This window comes from Callospermophilus lateralis, chromosome 5 (genome assembly GCF_048772815.1).
Source record: "Callospermophilus lateralis isolate mCalLat2 chromosome 5, mCalLat2.hap1, whole genome shotgun sequence".
Classification (NCBI taxonomy): domain Eukaryota; kingdom Metazoa; phylum Chordata; class Mammalia; order Rodentia; family Sciuridae; genus Callospermophilus; species Callospermophilus lateralis.
In genome coordinates this window covers 122339090-122356177 of record NC_135309.1, presented here as the reverse complement: position 1 = coordinate 122356177, position 17088 = coordinate 122339090, and the positions used below count along the sequence as shown (strand labels likewise).

General features: G+C 38.3%; 1 pseudogene; it reads right to left on the bottom strand.

The window, feature by feature from the left end:
• Nucleotides 1-16222: 16222 nt before the first annotated feature.
• LOC143399423 (ribosomal protein uL30-like pseudogene) lies at nt 16223-16943 on the bottom strand (annotated as a pseudogene).
• Nucleotides 16944-17088: the final 145 nt, after the last annotated feature.

Below are 17088 nucleotides of genomic sequence, written 5' to 3'. Positions count from 1 at the left end.
TCCTAAAACAAAAAATGGCTATCAGTGTTTTAGTGTGAGTCACTGTTACTGTACTTGCTTATTGTAAAGGTGGACATTTAGCGTTCAGTGCAGTTTTCAATATGAAGTAATTTTTTTTAAAAAAGCAGGTCACAAAATATAATGTAGGGAAAAATAGTTTGATTTTTCTTAAATTTGGTCTTTGTGTGCTATCCCATAGTTTTTGGATGTTCTGCTCTTGGTTTCTTACCATTAGCACTGTGTGGTCTATGTTCTTTTCAAGATTATATATTTTGTCTTCATTGTCTGATGTCCTGTCTTCCAAGTGGTCTACTCTATTGGTGATGCTTTCATTTGAGTTTTTAATTTAATTAAGTTTATTGTTTCTTCCATTTCAAGGATTTCTATCTGATTTTTTATTTTTTATTTTTTTAGAAACTCCATCTCCCTGTTGAGGTGATCTTTTGCTTCCTGAATTTGTTTAGGTAGCTCCTTGTCAAAGTGATCTTTCACTGCCTGTATTTGCTCTCTTATATCTTCCTTGAGTTCACAGATCATTTTAGCCATGTACATCCTGAACTCCTTCTCTGTCATTTCTTCTGCTGTGACTTCCAATGATTCTTTCTAATGATGTGGTGTCTTGATTTGTTTGGGGAACTTTCTTCCCTTGTCTTTTCATGTTGCTCGTGTGTCTTCCTTCCCAGCTCTGTGGGTCTGGAGTGTTATTGTTGTTACCCTATAGGTCTGTAGTGCTCTTGCAGGATTCCAAGACCTCCCCTTTGTGGGGAAGAACAATGTTAACAGATCCCAATATCAACAATATATCACCTATGAACAATTTGTTGTTATTAAGATGTTTATAGTTTAGTCTCAATATACAGAAATGTTGGATTCAATTATTATCTAAAATATAATCAGTAGTTTTATAAAAGGCTTACAGTTTCTGACAGTGGACAGTGAACTGGGGTGGGGCATAGGACAATATGCTGAGGAGGTAGGAGGTGAGGATATAGAGTTAACATATCTTAGGAAGTGTGAAAGAGAAATCTAATGAAGAGGGTTAGTAGCAAGAGAATAGACAGGAAGTAATTTAGGGCAGGCAAGTATTGGGAAGACAGTAGAGTACATAAAACAAACACACATATATATTTAGAAAAATACAGATGTTAAAATAGTAAAATTTGGAGGGGAAAAGAAAAATGAAAGAAGAAAAAGGAAAAGAAAAAAAGGGGCATATACAACACTTCTATATTATATTATTCAGATGACTCAGTCCTCAAAATCCTATTTCACGCAAAGTTCTTGGTTTCACACATGTTGGGGATGTGAGGGCAAGAGGATAGAGGGGAAGGAAAAAAAAAAAAACTCAAATGAAGAAACCAGGATTGTAGCTAGCTGGTGGGGCCTCTGCTCTAAGCTGGTGTCTCTGCCCTCAGGATGGTGGAGGTAGCCAGGGTGGGAAGACTGGTCCTGGTGCAGGGCATCTGCCTGCGGGGAATGGCACCCGTCAATCCCTGCAGGGAGACTGCACCTCACAAGTCTCTTTTTGGGACTGCTTGTATGACTTGAGCGCCCAGTACTACCTCCGTCTCTTGCCTGGAGATTTCCCAGTTCCTGTTCTCTCTGTTAGGCTCTGACTTTAGCCGGTCTCCTTCTCCCTTAGCAGTTCCCAATTGAGGAACCTCTCACACAGGGGCTCCCATTGGCGGCTCCCTGGTGGCCCGCACACCTGTGTTGAGCAGCTGCTGTGTGGGGTTACTCCTCCTGGGGAGGAAGGAAGGTTGGGAACCTGGTACCTGGTCGCGGGAGATCCAATCTGGGACCTGCCCCCACCTAGTGTGGCGAGAATGTTGAGGCAAGATGGAGGCAGTCTGCCTTCAGGGCTGGGGTGTCTGGGAGGTGGGGGGAGCCAGGGAATGGCGTCGTGCTGTGGGTAGGTAGCAGCTGAGCGACCTGCGTGGGAGCGGAGCAAAGTCTTGGAGATCTGCAGATGTGTTGGTAGGTGATTCTGCTACAGGGCTCCTGAGCCCTGCATTGGCTAGAACTTTGGGCTTTCAGTCCTGCTCAAACACCGGGTGTCCTGCTCGAACACTGGACATCCCGCTCCAACACTGAGGCCCAGAGCCCTAAGTGGGGTCACAGCACTGGTGATTTCTGTGGAAAGCAACTGTATAGGGGTCTTCTAACACTCTCAGAGATCAGTATTTGACTAGGTAAGATCTGGATCATGGAGCAACACAGGAGGCTGCCTCCCTCTAGCCTGCCATCTTCCTTCTCCCAATTGTTTGATTTTTCAAAAAAGCATATTTGGATGTGAAGCATAGGAAACGAAAGTCTGGAAAGATTGCATTGTTAGCTTTTGCTGCATAACAACAAACCCTAACTCCTAGTGACTTTAAACCACCACCATTTCTTTCCTTCATCATTTCACAGGTGAGGCAATTGGAACTGAGTACAGTTAGGCAGTTCTTCTGGTCTTGGGCTCACTTACACATTTATAATCAGCTGCCAGGAGACTGGAAACTAACTGGTCTCTGCTGGAGCAACTCCTCTCTCTACCTTGTCTGTCATTTCCCAGGAAACCAGGCTGGACTTATTTTGGGGGTGCCCCAAGGACCTGAGAGCCAGAGTGAATTGTGAGCTGAGAACCTGCATGTTACTCATGCCACATTCTATTGGCCGAAGCTAATCACAGGTTAGCTTCGACTCAAGAGGTGGGTAAATAAACTCCATTTCTTTATATAAGGAACTACCAAGTCACATTGTGAAGAAGTGTGGATACGGGGAAGGAAATAATTGTGGAAATTTTGGCATACAATCTGCCACAGGAGATTTTCGAAAATATTAGTACATATTTAGGATATGCAATTATACCTGGTTTTCTTTCATTTTATTAACATTTTTTTATACTAGCAACTTTTTTACAATAAAAATTTGTTAGTTTTATTACCAAAATCAAGTTGTTATTTCCATATTAAAATTTCACTAAGAGAAGTTTAAATGGCATTGCAAAATGATTGTGTTATTATCTTAAATTATAAAGAATGATGGAAAATTATAAATTATATATACACTATGTCCTAAAACATAAAAATGCAGAGAAATATCTAGGAAGGATTATAAAAGTGCTAACAATGGTATCATTTAGGAAGGGGATTATGGGTGTTTTTATATTTTACTAAACTCATAATTTACTGAACTTTTTGTCTATTCATACAGTTGCCTTCAGAAATGTCACTAATGTGGATTTGAGGAAATTACAGGGCAAGTTCCACATCTTCCAGTAAAATTGGGTAGAAACTCTCTAGTTTGAAGTTGTTGGACATCGTTCAACCAATATTAAAGTGTCTGCTATCCTGATTTATTACATCTATTTCCAATTGATCAGTGCTCAAAATACAGGAGTGATTGATACCCTCTAAGCTCCAAGAAAATGATCTCAGAGAAAAGGCAAGACTAGAGTGAAGCAAAAGAGGCACCTAGGGCACAAAATTGAAGGAGACACTCCTTTTGAAGTCCAGACCTATGCTTGCACAACCTGGGAGTGAATGTCTTCTTAAATTTTACTCACTAGGTACTCTCTTGCTTCACCCTAGTTCCAATCCTGAAGTCTTAGCTCTCTTAACTAGAAAGAAATATTCCCCCAGTGTCTTAGCCCAGGCTCTTAACAGAGGGGGCGAGGAGGGGAGAAGGAGTTCAAAGCCTCCTGAGGAAATGCAAAACAGGAGTGAGCCTCCAGGGCAGGGAATCCAGGAAGGTAAGTGCCAAGATGATCAATCAAGTTGGCCACCAATAAGTATAACCGATTACCCAAACCATGAGACTGTGCCCCTGGGGAACCTCATAACTGGCACTTTAATATCATCTTGGGGGATGAAGGAGCAGGAAGGAAGTATTTATCCAATTGTAATGGGGGTTCACTTGATGTTTGACTACATCCCTTCTTGCTTTGAAACTTACATGTTTTTTTTTTTTTTTCTTTTACTCAAGCTTCTTCTCCCTGTCCTTTCTCCTCCCTGGCCCTATTTTTCCTAACCTCCTTCATGATCTTCTCTTCCTTGATCTTCTTTTCCCTAATCTTCTCCTCCCCAGTCTTCTTTTCTTTGATCTTCTCCTTGCTGTTCTCTCCTCCCTAATCTCATTTTCTTGAATAACCTCTTAAAAAAAAAACCTGTTCCTCATGATGGACAGAATCACAGCCTTTGGGACAGGAGTCCCCTGTGTATCTCCTTTGCTAGCAAAACAATAAACCTTATTTTTCCTTTTTCTCAAATCCATGTCCTTGTTATTGGGTTGGCATTAGGACAAGGACGGAACTTTGGACAACACAATGGCCCTCATCTTTCATTGGTCAAAAATTTTCCCTTGGGGGTATTAATTCCCCCACACTGTCAGGTTACACTGGGAGCATTCTACTCTTTGGGCCCAGACAAGGACCTCTGCTTTTGGGCTTCATAGTTTAGACTTGCCCTGCACATCATAAATGCACAAGTATTAAAGGGTATATATGCCACTTAGAATCTTGCCATAAAGCACTGGCCAGGACAACCTCTAACCATAAAATTCTGCTCCTGTATCTAACACTGTTCAGGCCCCAGGGGAATACTTCTTTGCAGGGCTTACCCTCTATCCTCCAAGGACTATGCAAAATTCCAGGAAGATTTGTGATTTGTGCCACTGTCAACATTGGAAAGCATACCTTTTTGGACTTCTGGGCTGATATGAATGGTTGAAGTACCTAGGAAAGAAAAGAGACAGATTCATTAACATGTCAAATCCTTTTCAGAGGCAGGGAGGCAACAAATGCTTCCATAGTGAACCATTTTCCAGTGGTGCCAAGCATTCTTGTTGTGTGTGTGTGTTTTGATTCATGGATCTTGTTGAAATTGAGGAATTAATGTATTCACAACAGTTACAAATGGTAGCAAAGGAACATCTTATAACACTGACCAAGTCCTTTTGACTCTTGTATTTGTTTTGTCCCTCAGATCTCTCTTTTTTTTTTTGGAGAAATTTTTTTTTTTAATATTTATTTTTTAGTTTTCGGCGGACACAACGTCTTTGTATGTGGTGCTGAGGATCGAACCCTGGCCGCACGCATGCCAGGCAAGCGCGCTACTGCTTGAGCCACATCCCCAGCCCATGTCCCTCAGATCTCAAACCACCTATATTTTGCTTTGAGAAATGAGATGAAGTAAACTACCTATACACTTTCTGCCAAAAGAAGACACTAGATTAAGGTTGCTAGGCCAAAGAAGGAAGGGATTGGCTCCTCCTCCTGTTCGCTGGGTGTGCCTATCAGCATTGCCTCCACCATAGCCCTGCAATACAGCAGTGTTGTCTGACCCAGTGCCCAACTATTTTGTAGCAGTTCCAGAACCAGCATCATGACACCCCCTTAAAAATACCACTATGCTGGCAACTCCCCCTGTTCAAAATCTGTGCCCCAGTTCTATAAGGCCCCCTCCTCCAAGCTTCTAGTTTCTGCATTGTCCTCCCTGCCTAGGCACGGGAGCTTCTGCAGATAGAGAAGTCTGCCTTATCTTGGCTTTCACTTTTTGCAGTTTCAGTTCAGTTATTTTTGGTCAACCAAGGTCCAAAAATATTAAATGGAAACTACAGAAATAAACAATTCCTAAGTTCAAAATTGCATGCCATTCTGAGTAGTGTGATGCAAATCTTGAGCTATCCTGCTCCCTCCAACCCTGGGGCATGAATCATCCCTTTGTCCAGCATCTCCAAACTACATACATATGCTACCTGTCAGTTAAGTCTCTTGGAAGGAAAAAGGAGGAACTGCAGTATTGTGTTCATTTACCTTTATGTCCCCTTGTCACTTTTTCAGTACCCTGATACCTGCTTAACCAAATCCTTAAGATTTTGTTGTTAAAACAATTGGTGTGGTTTCTGTTTTCCTAACTGGCACTGACTGATATAGTGGGAAGATAGCAAGCACCAAACATGATAACAATTTTTTGCACCGCAACTAGATGGATACTGAGTGCCAGAATTGGGAATGGTTTTATTTTTATAAACTTATTTAATAAGATTTAATTAAAATTCCAAAAAATTGAATAAAGTTCAATTTTAATCAACTATTCTAGGTTTAAATTTATTATATTAATGAGCTATGATTTGTATTGGGCCTTTAGTTATAATAAATAATCTTGAATATTTTAGAGATAAAAATAATACCTTACTTTGGAAATATACTAGGATTTTCTTTTTCTTTTTCTTTTTTTTTAGAGAGAGAGAGAGAGAGAGAATTTTAATATTTATTTTTTAGTTTTCGGCGGACACAACATCTTTGTTTGTATGTGGTGCTGAGGATCGAATCCGGGCCGCACACATGCCAGGCGAGCGTGCTACCACTTGAGCCCCATCCCCAGCCCTGTACTAGGATTTTCCACAGAGAAAGAGATTTATTTCAATAAATTTTCTAAGGTGACTATGGGGACTGGCAAGTCTGAGATCTATAGGGAAGACCAGCAAGACTGGAAGCTTGTAGGCAGGAATTAACATTTTAGTCTTGAAGAATAGATTATTCTGGTCTGGAAAATCCCATTATTTGGCCCTTTCAGGCTTTGAACAGATTGGATGAAACTACTCACATTATCAAGGATAACCTCTTTTACTTTGAGTTAACTGCTTGTAGATGTTAACCATACCTACAGAATACCATCACAGCAAGATAAAGATTAGTATTTGGTTGAGTAACTGGGTAGTATATAGCTTAGCCACATTGATCCATAAAACTAATCATCAAAGCATATAAAATATTTTAATTTTTAAAAATTTACTTTATATTTTGTAAATATGTTCAAAGTTTGTGCACTTTAAATATTGTGGGTTTTTGTTTGTTTGTTTGTTTTTGTTTTTAGAAATGAAAACTACAAAAGCAGAGCCTAGAAAAAAAAATAATTACAGCCCACCTCCACCAAAATGCTGGCCTGCTAGTTAACCTCATTTCCCCCAAACCTCTCTCTGCCACCAAGAGACTCACCATTAACATTTTTCAAGGCCTGGACAATAGTAGGTTGGAATTTACCCACATTTTATTTATTTATTTTTCCATGATCCCAGGGATTGAACCTAGGGGCACTCAACCACTAAGTCACATCCCCAGTCCTTTTTAAAAATAGAGACAGGGTTTCGTTAACTTGTTTAGAGCCTTGCTAAATTGCTGAGGCTGGCTTTGAACTCCTGATCCTCATGCATCAGCCTCCAGAGTCGCTGGGATTACAGGCATGGACTACCACTCCTGGCTCACAGTTTTATTTTTATTTTTTCTTTTAATATTTTTTTAGTTGTCAATAGTCCTTTAATTTATTTATATGCAGTGCTGAGAATCAAACCCAGGGTCTCACACATGCTAAGTAAGCGCTCTACCACTGAGCCACAATTTCAGCCCTCACATTTTCATTTTTTTTAAATTTTTAATTTGTTTTAATGCATTTATGCACTTTGATATATCATACATAAATGGGATATAATTTCATTTTTCTGAGTGTACATGTTGCAGAATCATATTGGTCATGTAGTCACATATATACATACATAATAATGTCTGTTTCATTCTACTATCTTTCCTAACCCCACATACCCTCCCCTCTCATCACTTCGCTCTATCTAATCTAAGGTAATGCTATTCTTCCTATCCCCTCCCCCACCTTATTGTGAATTAACATCAGCATATTAGAGAAAACATTTGGCCTTTGGTGTTGTGGGATTCTCTTATTTCACTTAACATGATTTTCTCCAACTCCAACCATTTACTGGAAAATGCCATAATTTCACACTTCTTTAAACCTGAGTAATATTTCATTGGATATATATATGACATTTTCTTTATCCATTCATCTATTGAGGGACACCTAGGTTGGTTCCATAGTCTAGCTATTGTGAATTGAGCTGCTATAAACACTGATAGGGCTGCATCACTATAAGTATGCTGATTTTATTAGCTTTGGGTATAAACCAAGGAGTGGGATAGCTGGGTTAAATAGTGGTTCCATTCCAAGTTTTCTGAGGAATCTCCATACTGCTTTCCATAGTGGTTGCACCAATTTGCAATCCCACCAGCAATATTTGACTGTACCTTTTTCACCACATCCTCGCAAACATTTATTGTTGCCCATATTCTTGTTAATTGCCATTTTGACAGGAGTGAGATGAAATCTTAGAGAAATTTTGATTTGCATTTGCATTTCTTTTTTTTTATATATTTGCTGATCAATTATATTTCTTCTGCTGTGAAGTGTGTCTGTTCAGTTCCTTAGCCCATTTATTGATTGGGTTATTCATGGTTTTTGATATTCAATTTTTTTAATTCTTTATATATCCTAAAGATTAATGCTTTATTGGATGTGCATGTGGTAAAGATTTTCTCCCAATCTGTAGGCTCTCCCTCACATTATTAATTGTTTCCTTGGCTGAAAAGAAACTTAACAATTTGAATCCATCCCATTTATTGATTCTTGATTTTACTTCTTGCACTTTACGAGTCTTATTAAGAAAGTCAGATCCTATGCCAACGTGGTGAAGATTTGGGCCTATTTTTTCTTCTATTAGGTGCAGGATCTCTGTTCTAGTGCCTAAGTCTTTGATCCACTTTGAGTTGATTTTTGTACAGGGTGAGAGATAGAGGTTTAATTTCATTTTGCTACATATGGATTTCCAGTTTTGCCAGCACCATTTGTTGAATAGGCTATCTTTTCTCCAGTTAATGTTTTTGGCCCCCTTGTCTAGTATGGGATAACCGTATTTATGTGGGTTTGTCTCTGTGTCCTCTATTCTGTACCATTGATCTAAAAGTCTATTTTGGTGCCAATACCATGCCATTTTTGTTACTATAGCTCTGTAGAATAGCTTTAGGTCTGGCATTGAGATGCCTCCTACTTCACTTTTCTTGTGTTAGCTATTCTGGGGTCTCTTATTTTTCCAAATAAATTTCATAATTACTTTTTCTATTTCTATGAAGAATATCATTGTGATTTTAACAGAAATTGCATTAAATCTGTATAATGCTTTTGGTATTATGGCCCTTTTGACAATATTAATTCTGCCTATCCAAGAACAAGGGAGATCTTTCCATCTTCTGAGGTTTTCTTCAATTTTTTAGTGTTCTATAGTTTTCATTGTAAAGGTCTTTCACTTCTTTTGTTAGGTTGATTCCCAGGTGTGTTTTTTTTTATAATATTTTTTTTTAAAGATTGAGAGAGAGAGAGAGAGAGAGAGAGAGAGAGAGAGAGAGAGAGAGAGGAGAGACAATTTTTTAATATTTATTTTTCAGTTTTTGGCAGACACAACATCGTTGTTTGTATGTGGTGCTGAGGATCGAACCCGGGCCGCACGCATGCCAGGCGAGCGCGCTACCGCTCGAGCCACATCCCCAGCCCCTTGTTTTGTTTTTGAGGCTATTGTGAATGGAGTAGTTTTCCTAATTTCTCTTTCAATGGATTCATCACTGATGTATAGAACTGCATTTGATTTATGAGTGTTGATTTTATATCTTGCCACTGTGCTGAATTCATTTATTAGTTCTAGAAGTTTTCTGGTGGAATATTTCAGATCTTCTATATATAGAATAATGTCATCAGCAAATAGTGATAGTTTGAGTTCTTCTTTAGTTATTTGTATCCCTTTAGTTTCTTTCTTTTGTCTAATTGCTCTGGATAGAGTTTCAAGGATGATGCTGAATAGAAGTGGTGAAAGAGGACATCCTTGTCTTGTTCCGGGTTTTAGCAGGAATGCTTTCAATATTTCTCCATTTAGAATGATGCTGGCCTTGGGTTTAGCATATGTAGCTTTTACAATGTTGAGGTATGCTTCTACTATCCCTAGTTTTTCTAGTGTTTTGAACATGAAGCTGTGCTGTATTTTGTCAAATGCTTTTTCTGCATCTATTGGGATGATTATATGATTCTTGTTTTTAAGTCTATTAATATGATGAATTATGTTTATTGATTTCCATGTGTTGAACCAATCCTGCATTCCTGCAATGAATCCCACTTGATTGTAGTGCACTATCTTTTAAATATGTTTTTGTATGTAATTTTCCAGAATTTTATTGAGAATTTTTGCATCTATGTTCATCAGGGATATTGGTCTGAAGTTTTCTTTCCTTCGTGTGTCTTTGTCTGGTTTTGGTATCAGGGTGATATTAGCCTCATAGGATGAATTTGGAAGGGTTCCCTCCTTTTCTATTTCATGGAAAACCTTGAGGAGTATTGGTGTTAATTCTTTAAAAGTCTTTTGTAGAACTTGGCTGAGAATCTATCTGGTCCTGGACTTTTCTTGATTGGTAGGCTGTTGATGGTGTTTTTTATTTCATTACTTGAAATTACCTGTTTAAATTATGTATGACCTCCTCATTCAGTTTGCATAGGTCATATGTTTCCAGATATTTGTCAATGTCTTTGATATTTTCTATTTTATTAGAGTATAAATTTTCAAAATAGTTTCTAATTATCTTCTGTATTTCAGACATGTCTGTTGTGATATTCATCTTGTATTTTAGTAATTTGAGTTATCTCCTTTTTCTTTTCATTAGCATGGCTAGGGGTTTATTTATTTTACTTATTTTTACAAAGAACCAACTTTTTGTTTTGTCATTTTTTTTTCAATTGTTTCTTCTGTTTTGATTTCATTGATTTTAGCTCTGATTTTAATCATTTCCTGTCTTCTACTACTTTTGGTGTTGATTTGTTCTTCTTTTTCCAAGGTTCTGAGATGTAGTGTTAGGTCATTTATTTGTTGACTTTTTATTCTTTTAATAAATGCACTCAATGCAATAAACTTTCCTCTTAGTATTGCTTTCATAGTGTCCCAGAGATTTTGATATGTTGTATCAGTGTTCTCATTTATCTCTAAGAATTTTTTTATTTCATCTTGATTTCTTCTACTATCCATTCATCATTCAATTGTGTATTATTTAGTCTCCATTTGTTACAGTAGCTTGTATTTTTTATTTTATTGTTGATTTCTAATTTCATTCCATTGTGGTCTGATAGAATGCAGAGTATTATCTCTGCTTTTTTGTATTTAGTAAGAGTTTCTTTGTGGCATATGATATGGTCTATTTTAGAGAAGGAGCCATGTGCTGCTGAGAAGAAAGTATATTTGATCATTAATGGATGAAATATTATATATATGTCTGTTAAGTCTAAATTATTAATTGTATTACTTAGTTCTATAGTTTCCTTATTTAGTTTTTTTTTTTTTTTTTTTTTTGGAAGATCTGTCTAGTAGTGAGAGAGGTGTGTTAAAGTCACCCTGTATTTGTTGAGAGCCACAGCCTAGTCAGAATGACGCCTGGCATATTGCCAGAGGGAATGGTTGAAAGGTGACCCCACAAACCATTGAGATGATGATTTGAGTTAAGCTGTATATAATTGCTGTGATGCTGAATTGATTGAGTTGTATATGGACCCTGCTCCAGGAATAGGGCGGCTCTGGGAATCTGCCTCGGCCCACTACTTTGGAGTTCCCGTGGAGTTCCCGCAGGGTTTCAGAGAGATTGGGCACGTGGAGCCCAGTGGAAGGAGTGTGTTCCTGAGTAGTGTGTGTGCAGTGTGGGTGAGAGTTGGGGAATAAAGAGTTGCTGTTTGAACTTACAAGGCTTTGTGGCGGCTCGGTTATTTGTGCCCAGCCAGACTACGACATGTATTATTGTATTGTGATCTATTTGACTCTTGAAATTGATAGGGGTTTGTTTGATGTAAATAGATGCTCCATTATTTGGGGCATAAATATTTATAATTGTTATATCCTGCTTATATATATTTCCCTTAAGAAGTATGAAATGTCCTACTTTGTTCTTCTTATTAACTTTGATTTGAAGTTTACTATCTGAAATGATAATGGAAACCCCTGCTTTTTTATGCAATCCATATGAGTGATCAGTTTTTTCCCATCCTTTCACCTTCAGCCTGTGGATGTCTTTGGCCATGAGGTGAGTCCCTTGAAGACAGCATATTGTTGGGTCTTGCTTTTTAATCCAATCTGCTAGTCTATGTCTTTTGATTGATGAGTTTATGCCATTAACATTCAAGGTTATTACTGAGATACGATTTGTATTCCCTGTCATTTTGATTTATTTCTGGTTTTTGATTTGTCTTAGTTTCTCCTTTGGTGGAATGTCCCTTTAGTGTAGATCCTGCCTTTTCTGGTTTTCACTTTTTTTTTTTTTTTTTAACTTCATCTTCATGGAATATTTTGTTGAGAATGTTCTGTAGTGTAGGCTTTCTAGTTGTGAATTCTTTTAACTTTGTTTATCATGGAATGTTTTAATTTCATCTTCAAATCTGAAACTTAATTTTGCTGGATATAAAATTATTGGCTGGCACCCATTTTTCTTTCAGAGCTTAAAATATATTACTACAGGTCCTTCTAGCTTTGAGGGTCTGGGTTGAAAAATCAGTTGAGATCCAAATTGGTTTCCCCCTGTACATAATTTGATTTTTTTTCTCAGAGCCTTTAAGATTTTATCTTTATTCTCTGTGTTAGTCATTCTTATTATAATGTGTCTTGGTGTAGGTCTGCTATAATTTTGTACATTTGGGGTCCTGTAAGATTTTTGTATTTGACTTTCCATTCCATTCTTTAGGTTTGGGAGATTTTCTGTTATTATGTCATTGAAAAGATTGTGCACTCCTTTGATTTTTATCTCTGCTGCTTCATCTGTTCTGATAACTCTTAAACTCTTTTCATGTTATCCCATAATTCTTAGATGTTCTGTTTATAGTTTCTTACCATCTTCTCCACATGTTCAACTCTACTTTCAAGATTATATGCTTTGTCTTCATTGTCTGAGGTTCTGTCTTCCAAGTGGTCTAGTCTGTTGGTGATACTTTCTATTGAATTTATAATTTGTTTTACTGATTCCTTCATTTAAAGTATTTCTTTTTGTTTTTTTTTCCATGATCTCTAGCTCTTTATTGAAGTGATCTTTCACTTCCTGTATTTTTTCTTTGATTTTACTCCTTATTCTATCCTTTATTTCACATATAAATTTAACTACATACAATCTGAACTCCTTCCTGGACATTTCTTCTACTGTGTTATCAGTGGCTTCTGTTGTTGAAGCATCTTGGTTAGTTTGGGGCATGTTATTCCTTTTTTTTTTTTTTTTTTTCCATGCTGTTAGTGTGTTGACATCTAAAAGTATGGATCTAAGGGAGGATAAATTCTACCTTATAGACCTATAGTATCCCTGAAGATTTCCAATGCTGGAATTTACTAGTGAGACCAACATCAACAGCACCCAATGTATACAATATATAGCCTTAAATCTAATAGCTCCCATTAAGGCATCTACAGCTTTCTCACATTAAATCAAAATGATGAGCTCAATAACTATCTCTAGTACAAACAGAATACATGTTAAAACAATTTACAATTTCAAATGGTGGATGAGAGAGCAGAAGTAGTGTAGTATGCAATATTCTCAAAGGAGGAAGACAAAAGCTAGAAGTAAAAATTCACAGGAAGAGTGGAAGAGGAGCTGACAGAGATTGGCTGTTGGTCAGAGAAAAGTTAGAAAGAAAATCCAAGAAAATAGAGAAGAGAGAGGAAGAATACGAACAAAGAGAAAAAATTAAAGACATAAAAATACAACAAGGGGTTGGGGTTATGGCTCAGCAATAGAATGCTTGCCTAGCATGAGCGAGGCCCTGAGTTTGATCCTCAGCACCACATAAAAATAAATAAATAAAATAAAGGTATTGTATCCAACTACAACAAACAAACAAACAAACAAATAAATAATACAACAAAAATGCAAAACACCATTCATATATCATTGTCCTCCACACATTGATGCATAAAAAACATCCTGTTCCAGATATGGTAGAGTGATTAGTGAATCAAAAAATAAAATAAAGCGGATCTTGCTGGAAAGTTGAACTGTCTCTGTCAGTGTTCAACAGTTTCTCAGCCCTGTCTTTCACATCATCAGGATCACCAAACCCAGATCAGTCCTTGCAAACCCAGTCTCTATCCCACCAATCTGGGCTTCAGATACCTCAGGCTTGGCCACACTGCAGTCCCAAGATCTCAATGCTGCTCCTACTTGTAGGGAGACAACCAGGGAAACATTGATGCAAAGGAGCAACCCCGAGATGCAGCAGCAAGACAAGGGCCACCAGCACTCTCAGCAGAAGACCCCAGGATCCTCCAAACTCACAGGCAGCTACCAGCTGGAGCCCCCATACAGAAGCTCTGGTGGTAGTAAACCTGCAGGCATCCAGGCCCCAGGCCCTGGCTGGTGTCCCAAAATGGGTGCAGCCATGTGCTACCAAACCTGGAGTCTCCCATGAAGCAGTCCTCTAGGACATGGTAGCAGCAGTAGTGGCAGTGGTTGTTGGCAGCAGGCAGTGAGAGGGTCAGCAGTATCTGGGGCTACAGTGGCATCTGCAACTGCAACTGTGGGGGCACCATCACCAGGCCATCTCCCAGGGTCAGCAGAAGTGTCTTTGGCTTCAGTTGCATCTGGTGCAGTGGCTTCTTCTGTGGCAGCAGCACCCAGAAAGAAGACCTCCAGGCGATCTTGGGCTGGCAGCAGTGGAATCAGAGGCAGCAGCAATGGCAGTAGTGGTGCTGGGACAGTTGACTAACAGGGTACTTCCGGTTCAGTGGCAGCGATCACAGAGGTAGCATCAGAATTCACCTCCAAGGTAACCAAGGTTGTGCCCAGAGAAGAAACCTCTGGCACAGCAGTGGCCTCTGTGGCTACAGCGTCTTAAAAAAAAAAAATATATATATATATATATATATGTGTGTGTGTGTGTGTGTGTGTGTGTGTGTGTGTGTGTATTTAGTTATCAATGGACTTTATTTTGCTTATTTATATGTGGCACTGAGAATTGAACTCAGTGCCTCACACATGCTAGGCAAGCACTCTACCACTGAGCCACAATCCCAGCCCTCACATTTTCATTTTTAATCAATAATTAAAGTCACCTTTTGGTCAAGAAATTGAAGTTGGAAATTCCATTATTTGTTCAAGTTATATAGTGGATGAGAATAATTCTCTTGCACAATTTCATTGTTTTGATGAGAAATTAAATCTTTTTTTATTAAACATAGAATTTGTAATGTAATGTCCTGTTTGCTAAGTTTATGATGGTCATAGTCAACTGAAGGCTGCTTGTTTTTAGGTTATAGGAGTCCATGTCTTTGCTTGAACATGCTCTAACTTTGGCAATGTCCCTTAAGAATGTTGCAATCAAGGTTTAAAAAAAAATGCCTTTGGCCCTTTATATGTTCTTTCAAATTACTTCATAAAACTTCATAATTACTCACTAAGGTCAATATTTTTTCTTTCCCTTCTCCATTTTTTTGGCTAATTTGGTAAGCCAAACTGATAGAATGTCAAAAATGATAGATTGCTTTGGTTTTAGCTTTTGGTAAGGTGAAATATTTCCCCAAGTGTGTGCTTAAACTAACAAAATCTATTACAAGGTTTAAAATTACTTGTAATTCCTGACTGAGTAATTGTATTTGTCAATTTTGGTGTGTGTGTGTGTGTGTATGTGTGTGCGCACGCGCGCATGCACGCACGCGCGCACACACACACGAGCTTGCTTTTCTTCCTTAAGTATTTGAAGTCTTTTCAAAACAAGGCTCTTGATAGTAGAGGATAGGAAAGACAGCAGAATACAACAGACACTAGTATGGCAATATGTAAATCAATGGATGTGCAACTGATGTGATTCTGCAATCTGTATATGGGGTAAAAATGGGAGTTCATATCCCACTTGAATTAAAGTGTGAAATATGATATATCAAGAACTATGTAATGTTTTGAACAACCAACAATAAAAATTAATTTAAAAAAAAAAAACACAAAAAAACAAGGCTCTTGGGATCTCTAGATTCAAGAATGCTCCTGGACTTGGACAACTGCTGCGAGAGTCTTAGGGGGCCTTGTATACATGCTTGCGTTATTCATTCACCAACATTAAACTCCAGGATAGAAGATGTGACAAATCAGGACTCCTTCCTCCATGGTGTGTGTGAATTTCAGAGGCAGAGGTGGTCAATGTAGAAGCCAATGGAATTTTCCTTGGAACTAGGCTGAGATGAGAGGTGCCTGCCATAATCATAACCTACTGTCTCTTCCCCAATCCCTTCCTTCCAGTTTATTAAGGCAAAAAAAATAATCTTCTCTGAAGATACTTGATAACAATTTTATCAGACAAAAAAATACACTTCCAATGCACTGCTTTCAGATATTCTAGGTTTAATTCAGCTGGAAGATTAGCTGATTGATGCATTCACCCAGATAGCGAGGTAAGCCCATCTCCTTGAGGAAGTCCACTCAATTTTTGGTAGCATGATGGGTCACAAAGAGGTGGAAAGGGCACAAGAACCTAGTGATCTCCTGGAAATACTTCCCAGGGAAGGCAATTTCATGAATGAGGTCTTCCAGGTAAATGACATCAAAATTCCCCAGGTGCTCCCTCAATCACTGTGTTGTCTGTAAGGGGGAAGGTGTTATTCTCAACTTTTGCTTGTTCACATTTCAAGATGAGTTCCCGGAGAGACTTCAGATTTGGAAATCCCCAGGTCACATAAGATTCTACTATCTGTAGCACTTTAGGTTTTGGTACGGTGACTTTAACTAAGACACCACTAAATATTTTCTTCAGACAAAGTCTTGCAATGGTCCTCTGCACCAGTAAACTCACTCCATCAATCCTTTGGATGCGTACAACAAAGGCCAAAGAATGTTTATCAGGCATTTCCAAAGTATGAGGTTTCACGTCTAGTCCTCTGAGGTACCCTTGGAATCATGTAGGAATGATTCTAGTCACTTCAATCTGAACTCTCCCTTTTCTCTTCTTCTTTGCCAAAAGCACCTGAATTTGCCTGGGTAGATTTGAGGACCTGATAAGCCTTCCTCTTTTTCAGGAGATTTTCTGGATCCAAAAAGATATTTTTCTTTGCTCTTCCCCCGCCATCTTTTAGTGCTGCAATTACTTCTTGTATACTTGTCAATTTATTCTAAAGAAACAATCCATAGTAGTAATGGAAATATTTTTTCTAGAGCTGTTATAATACTGGAAAATTGCAACCAATGTTTCATCCTTTGGGACTTGTTGTTTA